The sequence below is a fragment of the Prionailurus bengalensis genome, chromosome A1 (assembly GCF_016509475.1).
Source record: "Prionailurus bengalensis isolate Pbe53 chromosome A1, Fcat_Pben_1.1_paternal_pri, whole genome shotgun sequence".
NCBI classification, from domain to species: Eukaryota; Metazoa; Chordata; class Mammalia; order Carnivora; family Felidae; genus Prionailurus; species Prionailurus bengalensis.
Window position 1 is genome coordinate 197,684,769 of NC_057343.1, and position 16,548 is coordinate 197,701,316.

Genomic DNA, 16,548 nt, shown 5'->3' on the forward strand with positions numbered 1-16,548 from the left:
CCATCCATTAGGAAATGGGCTGTCAGGAAATAGAGAGTGAGCTCATTATCACAGGAGGTATGCAAGTGACTGCTGGAGGTCTCTGGTCACGGACGCTGCAGAAAGCATGCCTATCCTGGGGGACAGGAAGGTTGGTACTTTCTGGGTGCCCTCTAATTCCAACAATATGCTAAATCAGAGCTCGGGAATAGATATAGGAATTCATTTGCTCGTGTGTTCATTCATTTGACAAATATGTATTATGGTAGTGAGGCCCTGCCCTTGGGGTTTTATAGTCTGGTGGGGGGGAGGGGGGAAGCATGTATGAATCAAATAATCACAGATAAAGGTGAAATTACATCTTGGTAAGAGCAGCGGGGAAGCCGGGCAGGGGTCCAGAAATGACGAAGACGGTGCCCAGGACTTGGGCGGTGGCTGAGAGATGAGGGCCTTAAGGGCAGAGTGGGGCCTATTTCCTGATCCGGGAGAGATCAAGACCAGGGAGCCCTGAGGCCTGGGGGAGTCATCCCACCGGCTTCATGATCCCCTCAGGGGAACCCCCTCAGGGTTGTCCTCTCCCAGGGTGGAGGCTGGGGTAGGCCTCCTACTCCACAGATACATCCTGGGGGTAGGCCTCTATTTCCACCTTTCCCTGGGCATGCTCTTTCCTGAACCCTGGGTGTTGGGAAGGGTGGGGCAAAGCAGGCTGGCCCCATTTCCTGGATGAGGAAGCACAGAGAGGTCCAGGTATCTAGGCAAGGTCACACAGGCACGGGGCTGGGCCTGGAAGCTGGGTCTCCGGACCCCACTGGCCTTTCTCGCTGCCCACCCAGAGTGCCCGAGGGGTCCTCGGCCCAGCCCTGCTGATCCTCCAAGCACCACCCCCTCCAAGAGAGTAGGAGAGCAGGGACAACATAGACTTCGCCGCATGCTGACCATGGTAGACCCTTACAGAGCCAACGCGCTCCTTCACTCAGTGCCAGGCAGGGGGCCAAGTTCATTTGCATGTATTATTTCAGGTAGGGTGAGGCAGGGTCTTGTTACCCCCACCTTGCAGATGAAGCAGCTGGAGCTCAGAGAAGTGAAGTCACTCCCCGGAGGCCGCATAGCAGGTCCGTGGCCTCTCTGGAAGTTTTTCTTTCCTCTCCAGCCTGGGAAGGTCGTGCGCTGTGTGCGTCTCTCTCTTAAACCCGGGGTTTTGCTTATACAAATATCTGCTTCCTCTTCCTCCTCTGGCTCATGCAAAAAAGCCTCAGTTCTCCCGTTACCCTCAGCTTTAGATGGACCCCTCCAACCAGAGACCCGAGACCAGCCCTGATGTGAATCCTGCTTCCCCCTCCTGAGAACACTGTAACGTTGTTCAAAAGTCCCAGGCGGGGAATCTGAAATGGCAGGTCCCGCCCCACCTTAGCCTCCGACTCGCCATGTGACCTTGAGCACCTGCCTCCCTGGGCCTCAGTGTCCCCATCTGCCCACTGGGAACTGGTTGTCTCAGACGGTGGTCCAGCATGGTACTGTGACTGTGCGGAGAAGCCCCCGTCCACCGCGTCACGGCCTCTTCCTCTGACAGCCCCTTATCTCTGGGAGCAGCTGTTTATTGGACCCTTCCTTGCCTCTGGCTCCCCGGTGGCCCCTCTTCCCTCTGGGCTACTCTCACATACCTGACCACAGCCTCCAGGGGTGGGGCGCAGAGACATGGCCTCATAAAGATCTTGGTGATAAGTCGGTTTCTAAACAGGTTTATGGGAAGAGGAAAGGTTCTGGGCTGAGCTTTCGGTTGGAAGTGGATTGCTTAAGAGAGGCTGGTGGCCTGGCTTTCGACTTACCCAGACTGCAGCCCAAGGGCCTTGACTCACTCTGTGACCTTAGGTGAGGAACTCTCTCTGTCTGAGCTGTTTCTTTCTTTCTTTTTTAAATGTTTACTTTATTTTTGAGAGAGAGAGAGAGAGAGAGACAGAGAGCAAGCAGGGGAGGGGCAGAGAGAGAGGGAGACAGAGAACCCGAAGCAGGCTCTGTGCTGACAGCAGAGAACCTGCTGCGGGGCTTGAACCTCAGATCATGACCTGAGCAGAAGTTGGACGCTGAACCAACCGAGCCACCCAGCCTGAGCTATTTCTGAGGTGAAAGCAGGGATGGCCGTTCCTGCCCTACCCACCTCCAGGGGGCAGATGTGAGGCTCACGGGTGGGTGCTGGGGCTCCTGCGACATGGCTTTTCCTTCTGCACCCCCTCTCCCCACCTCCCCCTCCCGCACCTTTCGTCTCCTCCTCCAGAGGCTGGGGCGTCACCTGCTGGCACTGCGGGGTACTACCGGAAGGCTCACAGGCTGCCTGTTCTCCAACTTGACCCCCTGCCAGACTCCCTGATTCTCCTCCTGCTCCCTGTGGGGAAGGAAGGCAGCCCTCCAGTACATCGCCACTTAGGGAGCAGAAAGGATGCTAGAACCTAAGGCCTAGGGGCAGAATCATCTGAAGGGGCAGAGCATCGGACCCTTTGTTCAAAGGAGATACAGCAGCCAGGGAAGGAAAGGAAGGTCACTCCGTGAGTCAGTGGTTAAGCATGGACTGGGGCCCACAAGTCCTAACTCCCTATAGGGTGCATTCCCACAGTCTCTATTTACGATCCAGTGCTGGAGGGAGGGCAGCCAGTCCACAGTCAACTCCAACAGCCTCCATACTAGCCCCCTGCTGTCACCTTTGTTAGCCCATCCTTCACAGTGCACTACAGTGACCTGATCTTATCAGTCCCTGTTTAAAATCGTGCACTGGCCCTCCTGACCCTCAAGACAAAACCCACAAGACCCTGAGGCCTGGCCGCTGGCTTCCTCTCCGGGCTCTACCCTGCCATGTCCCCTCTGTGTCTCAACCATTCTTTTCTTTCTGTTCAAACACACCAAGTTCTTTTTGGCTTCCAAGTTTTTGCATATGCTGTTCCCTCTACCTAGAACACTGTTCCCACTCTTGTGTGTGGCCTCTTAACCTCAGGCTTCAGTTGAAGTATTTCTTTCCTGGAGAAACCTCAATCTGCCTAGACAAAAGCCCCCACCCTTATTCTTCATCTTTTTCATCACACTGATCACAATATGATATCACTGATTTGTGGTTTCCTTGGTGTTTGCTTGTGAGCCCTATGAGGGTGGGGCCCATAGTAGGTGCTCAATTAATTTCTACTGTTTGGATAAATGGTAAGAGGGACAGCAGAGCCTGTGGGTCAGACTCTGCCCGGTTCTTGCTATGTGCCCTCCTGCAGGTTTCGGCCTTCTCTGGGACCCAGTGTGTCCAGTGAGGGGGACATATGTGTCCTCTGAGGGCCCTGTTGTTCTGACGATCCTTGAACCATCCGTGTGTACCAGGACACACTCTTGATTTCTGGGGCACTGAGACTGAGGTCAGATGGAGCCTGGGAGAGGCTGAGCGAGGTAGGCAGGGTCCTATCTCCAGGGACCCTGTCAGGCTTTGGTGGCTATAGTCTGGCCCAGCGAGGGCAGCACACAGCGTATTGAGTCCTTTAAGTGCATCACAGATTGCGACAGTCTTTCAAATCATTCCTGAGGAATCTAGGGTGGGAGTGTGGCCCAAAGTCCACCCCCCCCCTTGGTTCTTCTGCCCAACCAGCCAGCCACTATGTCGAGTGTCCAGGAGGGGAAGAGGCCTTTCCCAATGTACCCCAATTCTGGCTCCCCAGCTGCAGGTACCAGGATCTACCTGCTCAGTGCATGCAGAGTGGAAGGACACCGAGCTGGGGGTCAGGAGTCCCGCGTTCCAGGACCTTTCTCTCTCAGCTAATCTCAGGCAAGTCTTCTCCACTTTCTGGACCTCGGTGTCCATGCCTGTACTATGGATGCACTCTTAGGACACTTCAGGCCCTGACATCCAAGATGACTGTGCCGATGCCTGTGCTGTGTGTGCTGCTTCCTCACCCCGGGCCTGGGGAGCCTGGGAGGGGGGCAGCGCTGGGAGCGTGGGAGAGCCAGATGCGGTGGCTGCTGGCCCTGCCTGAGTGAGTGCTGAGCTGGCCTACTGGGAATTCTCCCACTCAGGCGCCCTTTCCGGGCCCCCCCTCCCCCTGCCCCACTGAGAGCTGTGGCTTCCGGCTCTGACAAGCGTGGGTGGGGGTCTGGGGAGGGGGGTTCAGTTCAGCCTGGTTCCCTCCTTCGGGGAAGAGCTTGGGCCTGAGTCTAGACAAAAAGCATCCCTTCCCGTCCTGGTCTTATGCATTACAAAGCCTTGCTCAGTCAACTTTCCAGCCCTGGCCTCAGTCATCTGGGCTGTAAAGTGAGCATTTGGATGGGCTGCCCTGCGGCCCTGGTGATGGACTTCTGTGACGGCGGCTCCTGGAGGAGACGCCGGAGAATCGTTACCTTTAGTGGGGCTTTCTCGCTCTGCTCTAGTCCTTGCATAAGACACCTGGTGCGGCACTCATGCAGGCCTCTCAACGACTCGGCGAGGTAGGCACATGTGTCCCCATTTTACAGCCGAAAACACTGAGGCTCAGAGAGCTTGGGTAATTTAATTTGCCCAGGGTCACACAGCTAGCAAGGGGTAGAGCTGGGTTGGACCTTCCAGTGTCAGAGCTCAGGCTCTTAATCCTTGAGCGTGACCCCGTGCAGTGGAGGGGGGAGAAGTGCTGAGCCCCAGACCCAGAGCTCCCTTCTCCCTCTGTATCCCGCTCACTTCACCTGAGGCAGGATTCCCCTCACTCCATGCTCTGCCTGCCCACTGTCGGCCCAGCCTTTCCACATCAGCGTTGTCCCAGGCTAGACGGGGCTCCCAGCATCTGGGCAGCTGGGAGACTATTCATGGCCGGTCCTGTCCCTGGTGGGGCCGGGGGGCTGTGCTGACCACCCCAGCTTGACAGTGCTACACCGCTCAAAGGTACTGCCCACTGCCCACCCCTTCAGAGCACACAGGGGAAACTGAGGCCCAGAGAAGGACCGGCTGGGCTCAGCAGCACACAGTGATGGGCTGCAGCTGGAACGAGGGAAACTCAATATTTCCTTAACACTTCCAGACGCTGTACTGAGTCCTTTAAGTGCATTACAAATTGCAACAGTCTTTCAAATCATTCCTCAAATGAGCTCTATTTGCCAGAGGAAGAAACTGAGGCTCAGGAGTTTAAACAACTGGCTCAAGATTGTGCAGCTGGGAATTGCAGAAGCTGAGGTTTGAACCCAGTTCTGTCTCTGGCTCTAGAACCTGCCCTGTCAATCATGACTCTTCTGCCTCAATGGTCCAGCCCTTGGGGAGTGCCCTGTGGTGTTCCGTGTGGCTCTGGTCCCCCAGCCCCATCTCAGCTGAGAGGAGGCACAGCAGCCCTGGTGCCTGCCAAGGGTTAATGGTGGTAGGGGCTAAATGATTCCAGATGGGCCAGCCGGACGGCTGGGCTGGCCGGAAACCGGCCGCCGCCAGCTTCCCGGGGGAGCCACCACCAGCCACCCCCTCCCCTCTGTGCTGCATCTCTGGCCCCCAGCTGTCCCCTTGCCCTGGGGCCTACCAGCCTCCTCTCCCTAGCCAGAGTCCAACCTAAGACACTTGTAAACAGAGCATCCCAACCGCCTTCCAGCACAAGGAGTTCAACCCCGTTATGTACAAATGGGGAAACTGAGGCTCAGAGAGGCAAAGGTATCTCTCCAAGGACACAAATCAAGTCCATATCTGGGTGTCCTCATTCCCGGACTTGTTGGGGGGGTGGAATTAGGGGTTGAAATGCCTCTTTGCTCCCCGAACCCCCCCCCCAAACTGTCTGGTCCCAGCAGAGAAGCCAAGGCTTTGGAGGTGAGTAGCCAAGTCAAATGCTCAGAGTTGTAAGGACTCGTAGGGTCTTCGGGCATAAGAAATCCCAGTGTAGGCCTGACCCTGTGGTCTTTGGAGTCCCCCTCTCATCCCGTAGGGCCCCAGTGCTATCAAGGTTGGCCAGGCCCCTCTCTTTGGAGTCTCTCACGGCCTGCACTCTATGGCTTAGGACCCATCTGAGAACTCTTCTCCCTCCGTGCGGCCCAGCCCAGATGCTCAGATGTTGGGCAATCTCCACTTAGATAAGACCAAGAAATGACCTCAAGATATGCTATTGTGGTTGGCATGAAATCCCAGCTTGGGCAAACACTCCTGCCCCATGAACAGAGGACCCCAGAAGAAGGGGGTAGACAGAGGTGCGGAGAGTAGGAAGGAAGGAGCCCTGGGCAGAGTCAGGCTCTACCTGTGTGACCCGACCTGGGACACCTTTCTTTTCCCCTTCTGGGACTTAGTTTCCCCAATGCATAAAGTGTTGGGGCAGAGGATGACTCAACTTTTTTTAACTTTTAAACAATTTTTATGTATTTATTTTGAGAGAGAGAGAGCAAGTGAGCAGGGGAGGGGCAGAGAGAGGAGGAGAGAGAATCCCAAGCAGGCTCCATGATGACAGATGCGGGGCTGGAGTCCACGAACCGCGATATCATGACCTGGGCTGAAATCAAGAGTTGGACGCTCAACTGACCGAGCCACCCAGGCGCCCCCCTAAAGCCCTTTAAAATGATGTCCTTGGGCATCTAAGAGCCAGGAGTCTGTGACTAGAGACGTCTTGTGGTCTGAGGAAATGAGGGTGGACTAGGTAGGGGGAGCCAGAGATCCAGCCAGGTTTTGGAGGGGCCTTGGCAGACCCTAGTAGGGAAGGGAGGGCAAGAAGCTGGAAATGGAACATGAGCAGGTACTTGAAAATACCTGTTGAGTGACTGCATGAGAGGCAGGGAAAGGGATAACAGAGGAAGGAGGCAGGATGGGAGGCCCAGTCTGCACTGCGGTGTGGGTCTTCCATTGGGGTCAGATTGCCCGTGTCTGTTTCACCATGTAACTCAGGAGGCCTGATTCCGCCCCAGTTCTGCCATTGCTGTGTGAGCTCAGGAAGCTCATTTCACTTCTCCGGACTTCCATTTCATCGTCTATAAGGTGGAGAAATAATCCTTTCCTGGTACTCCAGGGGCTGCAAGATGACAAGAAGTGACACGTTTGGAACTCTGAGCTATACTGGGTGACGCTGGGCAGGTCTCTTTTCCTCTGCACCAATTCACACTTGGGTCTTGGGTTTCTTCTTCTGAAAAGTGACTGATCGTAAAAAAGCCTCAGTTAGCTACCCCTCTAAATGCGCTCTCAGCGCCCTTGCCCTTCTTTGGGGTACCTGCCTGTACATCCCTGTCTCTCCCACTAGCCTGGGCCACCCCGAAGTCAGAGACTGTGTCTTACTCACTACCGCATTCCCAGCACCCAGCACGGTATCTGGCACATAGTTGGTGTCAACTTGCTTTTTTTTAAAAAAAATATTTATTTATTTTGGGGAGAGCACAAGTAGGGGAGTGGCACAGAGAGGGGGACAGAGGATCCGAAGTGTGCTCTGTGCGCTGACAGGCTGACATCAGCGAGCCCGATATGGGGCTCGAACTCCCCAACCGGGAGATCATGACCTGAGCCGAAGTCGAAGTGGGATACTCAACCCACTGAGCCACCCAGGTGCCCCGTCAACACGCCTTTTCAATAAATGGATGTTGACCGAATCAATCATGTAACTTATCGGAGTTGCCTTTATAGATGGGGAAACTGAGGCACGGAGGAAGGACTCGGTCCCAGGTACCACGGCAAAGCATCAGGCAAGTGGGGCCAGGCCACTTTTTAATAAAAGTGACTCAGCGGTTGGCGTGGGCTGCGGAATTTCTAAACATCCCCTCACATCCTGAGAGAGCAGGCGACGGAGGGAGCAAGCAGAGGGAAACGAGGAAGAAAAACAAGAAACTTGGGGGAAAAGAAAGAGAGGGGGGAAGAAACTGAAATTGAAAACAGACACACGCGTCCACCTACCCCGCCCCCTCGCCCCCCTTCTCCGAGCTGAGCCAATCAGAGGCGGCCCTTCAGCCTTTCCCCCAAAGTGGGGGAGGGGCAGGGAAGCCCACAGTAGTGTGAGCTCCTGGGGCTGCCAGCGCCCGCAGTCCCTGCCCATCCCGTCTGGGACGCAGGATCCCTCTGTGAACAAGTTGGAGGCAGAGAGAAGGAGGACGGCAAGGAGAGAGCTGGTCACCCTCTGACCAGCGGCTGTGCCCCGCAACACCGACGGCCAGACCCAGGGCGGCCCCTCCTGGCAACCCTGCTCCTCCCGCAGGATGCTTTGGGATTGAGGCCACTCCTCATCCCTGCAGCCCCCTACTCCCCTCCGTTCTCCCGAGGCTCCCAGAGACTGCAGCTGTCCTCCCTGCTCTCCTACCCAGCGCTTGCCCCATTTGGGGTCCAGCAAAGTCTCTCTGTTAATGAGAGGCCAGTGAGGAGGACTTCCTGGAGGGGGTGACAGCCCAGAGCTCAGGACTGTGCCCACACCCGCAGGCATCAGCAGCAAGGTAAGTGCTGGGAGAAGGGGGGATTCCCAACCCCTTGTCCTGTCCCCTTGCTCCAGCCTGTGCCTTCTTGGGTAGGTCAAAAAATGGAAAATATTTTTAACAAAACCAGATGGGAGGAGGCCGGGAGGCTGTGGGCCACGTCAGGGCTGGAGAAGCTAGTTCTCTCCTGCTCAGGCTGCTTCTGGGGTGGGTGGTCTCAGTCTCCATAGCCCTGCTGCCCCCTGCCTTCATCAAATGAACCCCAGAGGTTTCTGGGTGCCAACGGAGGGCCTCCAAAACGTAGCACTGCCTGACGGGGCTGGGGAGAGCGGGAAGGAGCTTGAGAGGGGCATTGGGAGGTGGCAAGCAGGGTACACGGATAGGGGACCTCAGAGGCATGGCCCCTGTCTCTGGGCCCAAGCCTTGTCCTTAAGAATCCATCTGGCTCCAGGCCAGCTGGCCGCCAGGCAACCTCTTCGGATTTAAATGGATTTGCAAATTTTCCAGATTCCTAAGATGTCCTTCCAAACCCCCAGTGGCTGGGAAAGTGCGAAGGCAAGGGGGCTGTGGCAAGGCTAGCGGTCACGGTCACGCAGCTGGGGCTGTGGGCCTGGGGGTCTGGGACCGGCCGTCAGACGTGGGGGCCCCTCTGTGAAGAAGGGGGTCAGTCGCTGGGCCCTTCCCTCTGGACTCAGGCAGCTGCTCAGGCCGCCTTGCTGTCTCCCTCCTTCCGGACGCTGCTTTCACTCCATCCTAAAACATGAATCTGATCACGATTCCTTCTTTGATTCTCCCCTATAGAAAGCCCCAACTCCTAATAGTAGCTGCCATTGATTGACATTTACTGCATGCCAGGACCGCGTGGAGAGCTTTATGAGCATGATCTCACGGAACTCGCCAGCAGCTCCAGAGGCAGGGACGGATTTTATGTTGGTTGTACGTGTGAGGTTCACAGCAGCTACAAAACTGTATCACGCTGCTACTAAGTGGCAGAGCTCCGGGAGATAACAGGCTCCCTGCCTCGTTTCTCCAAACCTGGGCCTTGTGTCAGTCAGATCCCAGGGTTCTCCGGAGGAGTAAGCACAATCCTGCCTATGAGAATGCCCTTCCTCATCCCCTCCATTTTCTTTCAAGGACCTTGCCTACTTCACCTCCTCCAGGCAGTCTTCCGAGGTTCTTCCAGTCTTCCAAGTGTTTGTCATGCCCTTTTGCCTTGTTGCTTGGCCTTCTCTTCCTGTTTGTGCTCTGTGTTCTGCCCCCAGCATCTGCCGGCGGTCAGTGGAACCGAGAAAACGTGCCGGGGAAGGGAGGAGGGGCTCCGCCGAATACCTCCTGTTCCCAAATGTGAGACCAGAACCAGGCCCCGGCCTTCCCTCCGGTGACCTTCCAGAGCATCATGTAGTTCCTCCAGACTGCATTTTTCTATGTCAGACAGGGAGGAGTGTCCCTGCCCGCCTCTGCAATCCCAGAGGGCACAGAGGCCTCTAGTGAGATATCTGAAGTCACACAGTCCTCCCCTGCCTCCATGCAAGACGCCCTCAACCCGCAGTGCTCCAGGATGAGGATCGTGTTGGTCACTGTCAAGGAGGGCTTGCCCTGTGCCAGGCCCAGAGCCTGGGACCTCACCTACCAGGTCTTGGGAATTGGTATTGTTGTTACCCCTATTTTGCAGACAAGGAAACCAAGGCCCAGAGAGGCTATGTGACTTTCCCAGTGTCACACAGTTAGTAGAGTTGGTACTTCGGCCTGTGTCTGCTTGAAAGCAAAGACGTAACCCTTTGCTACCTGGGGAGCCCCAGGTCAGAAGGAAGACAGGCTCCGTCCTCCCACATAGGCTGCTCCTGGCTCCGGCACCTTCTGCGGCAGTTAAGTTCAGCTTCAGGCCCCACCTGCACCCAGGTCCGCCAGGAGCCTGGCCTGGCCCTAAGTGAGGAAGGAGACCATCTGGTCAGCACCTTCCCTTCAGGGGTGATCAGGCAGCCCTCCCTCCTCTGTGGGAAGAAAAGCTGAGACTTATAATTGCCCACAGATGTGGGACAGCGGAAAGCACCGTAGATTCAGAGTCAGGAGACCTGGCGTTTGTCCTGGCTCAACTCAAGTCCACTGTGTGGCCAACTTCAGGTCCCCATGTCCTTTTTCCGGGCTGCATCCACATCTCGAAGGCAGTGGGCACCATGCATAAACGACGTCAGGTTTGGGCATCAGATGACTGTGCCATCAATCCCTAGTTGGCTCCTGGCTGGCCGGGTGACCCTGTGTCTGATTGGGCATCAGTCCCCTCCTCTGTGAGCAGCAGGGAGGTATGTAGGCCGTGTGAGTATAACATAGGTAAGGCGCTTGCACTTTACAGGGCTGGACCTAATGCCATTGGCTAAGAGAGGGTCGCTGCTCTCTCTGCCTCCTGCACAGGACTTGGCGGTGAAAGCCGTCTGCGATCCACAAAGGGCAATGCCCACAGAAGGGGCTTGGATACCATGGGGATTCTAAAGGCCCAGTTCCATCTTCTAGGCACAGGCTGGTTCTGAGACCAGCTGCCTTCAGGACTGAAGGAGGGGATTTGTGCTTTGCTCGGGTTGGGCTACTGAGTGTGGTGGGGAGGGCGGAAGGAAGGAGACGGTCCCTTAGACTTCCCTGAAATGCCCTTCATGCCCACCTTACTTCCTCACGCATGTTTCAGAACGCTGTAGGCAGTGGGCCCTTGGAATGGGGAGAGATCTTCCTCCACTGCTTTCCGTAGGCCTTCCTGCCCTTCCCTCCCCCCCCCCCAGGGCAGAGTTCATAGCACCTCAGCTGGGAAGTAGAGTGGGCAGGGTGATATAACAGGGACAGCGATTCCTGAGCGGTTCTGTTGTGCCTCCCATCCATTACTGTGAAGTTCACTGCTGGGTTCCTTGGGGCTTCGAACAGGCCCAGCATTCAGAAAGCGCTTAATAAATATTTGCCAAACTAATATAATCATCACAGCAACCTCCAGGCGTAGATAGAAACCCTCTCTGTTTTATACGAGGAACTGCCCAGAGAGGTTAAGTCATTTGCCCAACGTCCCACAGCTAGGAAGCCATAGAACTGGGATTTGCATCCGGGTGTTTGTGACTCCAGAGCGCAGGATGAGAGGCTGGGTGGGGCACGGGCCACCCCTGGGGATGCAGCACAAACTCTGAGAATGTGCCGCAGCTGCGGAGGCCCCTCAGAGTTCCAGAGGTGGTCATCAGACCCTGGAACACATTCTGTGTGACCGCGGGTGAGTCAGTCCTTCTCTGGGCCTCAGTTTTCCCATCTGTGAGACCAGGAGGCTGAACAAGATGATCTCTGAGCTCCTTCCAGGCCCCAAACAATTCCAGGATTCCAAGCCACGCCAGCCCGGATTGGCAGCCACACAAGCTCTGTTGTGTACTCAGGCATCATGCATATTTAACTTCACAATGAAAGGGGTTTTTCTTACCCTTTCTCCATCCGTTACAGAAAGAGGTCGGGATCGATGACCACTAATGGAAAACTGTAACCTGCAATAAAGAGGGGGAACTTTCTATAGTTAGAGCAGCCTGTTAACGCACTTGGTTTCTCAGGGAGCTCGGAGGGTGTGTGCCTGCGGAGCCCGTTTTCCTGGGATACAGAGGAAGGAGGGTAGGGAGGTGTGCATGTTGGGGTGTGGATGTGCGGATGCTGTGACCCTTTAGGCCCCTTCCAATGCTGATGTTTTGAATCTCATACGCTCTGATTTCAAGAGGAAGAAGGGCTTTGGCCCAGTGGTGGTTAGGAGCAATGATGGGGTCCCGAGGCGAGGGAATGGTGTGGGGACCCACGCCCCACCTCTGGGTGGGCGCGGGTGTGGAATCGACACAGTTGTTGCTTCAAGTGTGAGGGTCTTAAGGCGACTCTCACACTTAAGATCGAAATCTCCCAAGATTTCAGACTCAGAGCCCACAGGCAGAAGGGCTTCCTGAAGCCCCAGGCCCTTGCCCCAGGAACCCCCCTTCCCAGATGCTTTCTGGGGCACCCTGCCCCCAGCCTAGTGCAGGAGGCTGAAAATCAAAGTGTATTGCTTTAGCTGCATTAATGCCATCTGCCATCTCTTCTCCTTGTTTCAGATCAGAGCTATTTGATGTCTCAGGTGCCCAAAAACCTTTCATCTGCAGGAGGTACCAGCTTCTCCGCCCTATGATGGAGACGGTTGTACTTTAGGAAGTGGGGGCAGCAGGGCCAGGGAGTCCGTTCTTGAAGGTCAGAGATGAAAAGGACTCTGGGGGTTGCCTGGTCCAACTTGCTTATTCTATGGGTGGGAAACTGAGGTCCAGAGAAGGGGAGGGACGTAGCTCCAGTCGTACAGATCATCCGTGATAGCACTGAACCCGGGACCACTGAGCTGGGCATGTGCTGTGGCTTCTCCATCCACGTCTGTCATCCAAGGCTCACTCAGCCCCAGTCCTCCCCGGTGTGAGGTCACAGGGCAGAGTTTGGGCTAAAGAGGAAGTGCCATTTCCATGGGGGGTGGGACCCCCCTCCCCCTCCCCCTCCCCCTCCCCCTCCCCCTCCCCCGGGGTAGTTTCGTGGACCATGGAGCTTTGATCACATCACTTCTCCATTCTGGCCATAAATTCCTTTTATATACACGAAGGGGAGGCCGAGGGAGCAGCTCAGTGACTCCAGAAGCTCCATCCCGCTTTGCCCTTAGCCCCTGCCAGGCTTCTGTGGCTGTTTCAAATCCTTGTTGCTGCCCTGGTAGCCTTCCTTCTTGAGAAGTAGAACTGAAAGACTGTGGTCTGCTAGCTTCTCCACTCCTGAGACTGAGCCGAAGTTGGGTGGGTGGGGGGATTCCAGGGTCAACGCACAGGGCAAGGCTCCGCTTTACAAACCTGTCACAGCCCTAGCTCAGGGCACCGGGCTCGAAGGGAAAGGCTCACATCTGACCCAGCAGACCGTGGGCTTCTCCCCTCTTACCTGTATTTGTGCCCTTACCGGTTCCCAGGCTGGGGCCTGTCTGCTGAATGGGTAGTGAAACAGTGATAGATAAATGCATGGAGAGATGAATAAAACAGACGGGCAGCTGGCTGGCTGGACAGTTGGCCTCCCCTTTAGTCCAGGGAGCAGGGATGACCTCATGTGCATTCGACATGGGCAGTCACAGAGGCCTCCATGCTTCGCGGGGGCCCCACACTTGAAATTGTTAATATTGTAAGAAGGGGCCCCACAAATTATATGGCTGGTTCTGCCAGGGGGTTTAGGCAGGGTTTGAGATGGCTTCATGTCCGAAAGTGGCATCTCTGCCTCCACTGTCCCCATTCTAATCCATGCGCTCCCACTGATGCTAACCTGCTCCTGTCATTCCCATCTGAGGAGCCCCTCCTCCCATAGTGCTTGGAGTTGGGCTGTATTGCTGTCCAGCCAGCAGCCAGCCGCCCCCTTCCCCACTACCAATGCCCTGAAAGGTTGGCTTCCTCGTGCCTGCAGGGCAAAGCCTAAATCCTCACCCGGAACCCCCAAACTTTCCCAAAGTAACCTCTGCACTCCTTCCCTGCCCGTCACCTACCTCTTTGCTAAAGAGCCCTGATTTCTAACCTAGAAGTTTTCTTCCTGCTATTTTCCCAGGTGCCCCGAGATCTCCCATTTCCCACGCAGAGCCGCTGTGGAATGCCCTTCCCTGGCATCACCCACCAAAGAACCCCACTAAACCCTGGAGGCCGAGCTGGCAGCCACCTCCTTCCCACTGAAATAATCACATATTCATAATTGTTGCCATTTACTGAGCACCTATTATGTGACGGGTGCTTTTCGTCATCATCTTACCCCTCCCAGCAATGGAAAAGGAAGTCTCTTCTGTCATTTTCCAGGAGGCTGGGACTCAAGAAAGTGAAAGTCAGAGAGGCCACACAGTTACAAGGTGGTAGAGCCGGCCCGGAACTTGGACCTGGATTAAGTGGCTTCAGAATGGAACTGCTACACCTGGTCCGGCTGGGCTCCATGTGCTTTCCATGCCCTGGGTGGCATCAGGGTCTCCTTTTGCCCTCTCGCCAGCTGGTCCCATTACCACCCAGGAGGGAAAGAGTCCCCATCGCTTGCCCGTCCCAGCTCCCCAGCTTAGCGAACCCCGAGGTGTTAGGGGACAGCTGAGGCTTGAAGACCAGAAGGGCTGACCCTACGAGGCCATTTGATCCCTTACACTGTGTAGGCATCTATCAAGCATCTACCGTAAAGCCTAATTCTGAATTAGGAATTTGGAGGCTCAGGGCGCCTGGGTGGCTCAGTCAGTCAAGCGTCCTACTTCAGCTCAGGTCATGATCTCGCGGTTGGTGAGTTCGAGCCCCGTGTCAGTGCTGACAGCTCAGAGCCTTGAGCCTGCTTCAGTTCTGTGTCTCCCTCTCTCTCTCTCTCTCTCTGTCTCTCTGTCTCTCTGCCCCTCCCCAACTCTCTCTCTCTCTCTCAAAAATAAACATTGGGGAAAAAAACCAAAAAGGAATCTAGAGGCCTCTGAAAAAATTATTAGGTGTGTTTCCTCATTTGTGGGGGAATCAAATGAAGGGATTAAGACAAAGGTCCAGGAAGGAAGTGGTTGGCAGACAGGGGACCGGGAGTCATTGCACTTGGGTCGTGGTCCTGGGTGGGCCTTGAAATCCCTGACTAAGCTAGGAGACACCCCGCCCCCACCCTGGCTGAGCCTGCTGGCAATGCCAATCACAACAGCAGCTGCCCCTTCCTAAGGAGCCCTTCTGGAAGGGGCTTTCCTACCTTCTCATTTGTCACGTGCAATCCTTGGCTGACGAGCCTGGCCAGGGGGCCTGGGCGAGTGAGCAAGCGAGTGAGTGAGTTACTCTCCTGTGAGTGAAGAAGAACGAGGCCACTGACTGGCTGTGTGCCAGGCCCTGTTCTAAGCATTTTACTTGTATGAACTCATTCAATGGCCTCCACAGCTCGGTGACGAGCCCCGACTTCCAGATGGGAACGCCGAGGCCCAGAGAAGCGGACTAACAGTCTGGGGGAGAAGCGGGGTGCGGGACCAGAGGAAGGGGCGAGAGAGAGAGAGAGAGAGAGAGACAGACAGACGCTGAGAAAGGGAGAGGGAAGTGAAATGTGGGAGTTTTCTCCCCTCTGGCTCTGCCGCCCCTGAGGGGAATCTCAATGCCCCACGTTGGCTCCAATTAATGGCAGGGTTGCTCTTCGCTAGCTCCCTCGGCCTGCCTGTGGGCTTGGGCTCTGGGCTGGCGGGGGCAGGCCACGTGCTGGTGGGTCAGGACAAACGGCCTGAGGCCTGCCTGCCCCCTGCCCACTTGGCTCTGAGGACCCATTCTATTTGCGGCCCCCACCCCGGCCCAGGGCTGATCCGGGGCTGGCAGCAGCCCGGGGAACAGAAGGTTTGCTTGTCTCCGACCGCCGCACCCCCCCCCCCACCCCCACCGCCTCCCCAGCCTCAGCCTGGGACCCCTCTCAGGGGCTCCTTTGGCTGCCAGGACCTGGGCTCTCTGTTGCCATGGCACCGGCCAGAGATGAGGCTCTGGGGGGCGGGGGGGGTGGTGGTGCAGGGAGGGCAGTGAGGGATGGTGAAGGCCCGGAACTCTGCAGCTGCAGAGGTGCTGGGGCCCCTGCAGGGGCAGGCCTGGACCCTGAGCACAGCGGGCCTGTGGCAGAGCCGGCCACACACCTCGCCTCACTGATACTCGGGACGGGCCTCAAGGCAGTGGCTGTCCTGGCCAGAGCCAGGCTGTCCTCAGCAAGGACTCCTCTCCTCACCCATGCGCTCTCCGGCAGGCTCTGCGGTGAAGTTGCAGGAAGGTTCTGAGCTCTATCCCCAGCTTGACTTTCAAATTACTGGGCGAGCTGGGACTCACCCCCACTCACTCTGCACCTCAGCGAGGGAGGGACAGGGCTCCGACCTCAGGATCCTTCGGTCCTTGGGAGCCTGCATTCTGTACGGACCCCATTAGGGTAAACTCACTGCGGACTCTTCCTCCGTGGACAGACCTGTTTCTGGGTGGGAGACAGGCCGGCTCTCGTGGTGGTTGAGCCTCCAGGTTTGGAGTCAGACAAGCCTGAGTTTGCGTCCCCGCTTCGTGGCTTACTGGCTGTGTCAGCCTGGGTAAGTCACCAGACCTCTCTGAGACTCAGTTTCCTCGTCATGAAACAGAAAGCACGATTATAACCCTCTCTCAGCATTGTTGTGAGGACAGAACAAAACCCCCCCATGTTATGAAAAATTCTGACTAGCCGGACCTCTGAGGATCCCGAGTCTTCCAAGAGTGGAAT

The 16,548-nt window shown here is 56.2% G+C and overlaps 1 protein-coding gene across 2 annotated transcripts in view; it reads left to right on the forward strand.

Moving 5' to 3' along the window:
• The first annotated feature begins 7,679 nt into the window (after positions 1–7,679).
• The window catches only part of PDGFRB (platelet derived growth factor receptor beta), a 37,849-nt gene continuing 28,980 nt past the window's right edge, over positions 7,680–16,548 (forward strand). The window contains exon 1 of one of the 2 annotated variants that reach the window (XM_043598051.1): positions 7,680–8,334. The gene's annotated coding sequence lies outside the window, so the exon portion shown is untranslated. The remainder of the gene's footprint in view (positions 8,335–16,548) is intronic. The other variant, XM_043598061.1, reaches the window with a different exon arrangement.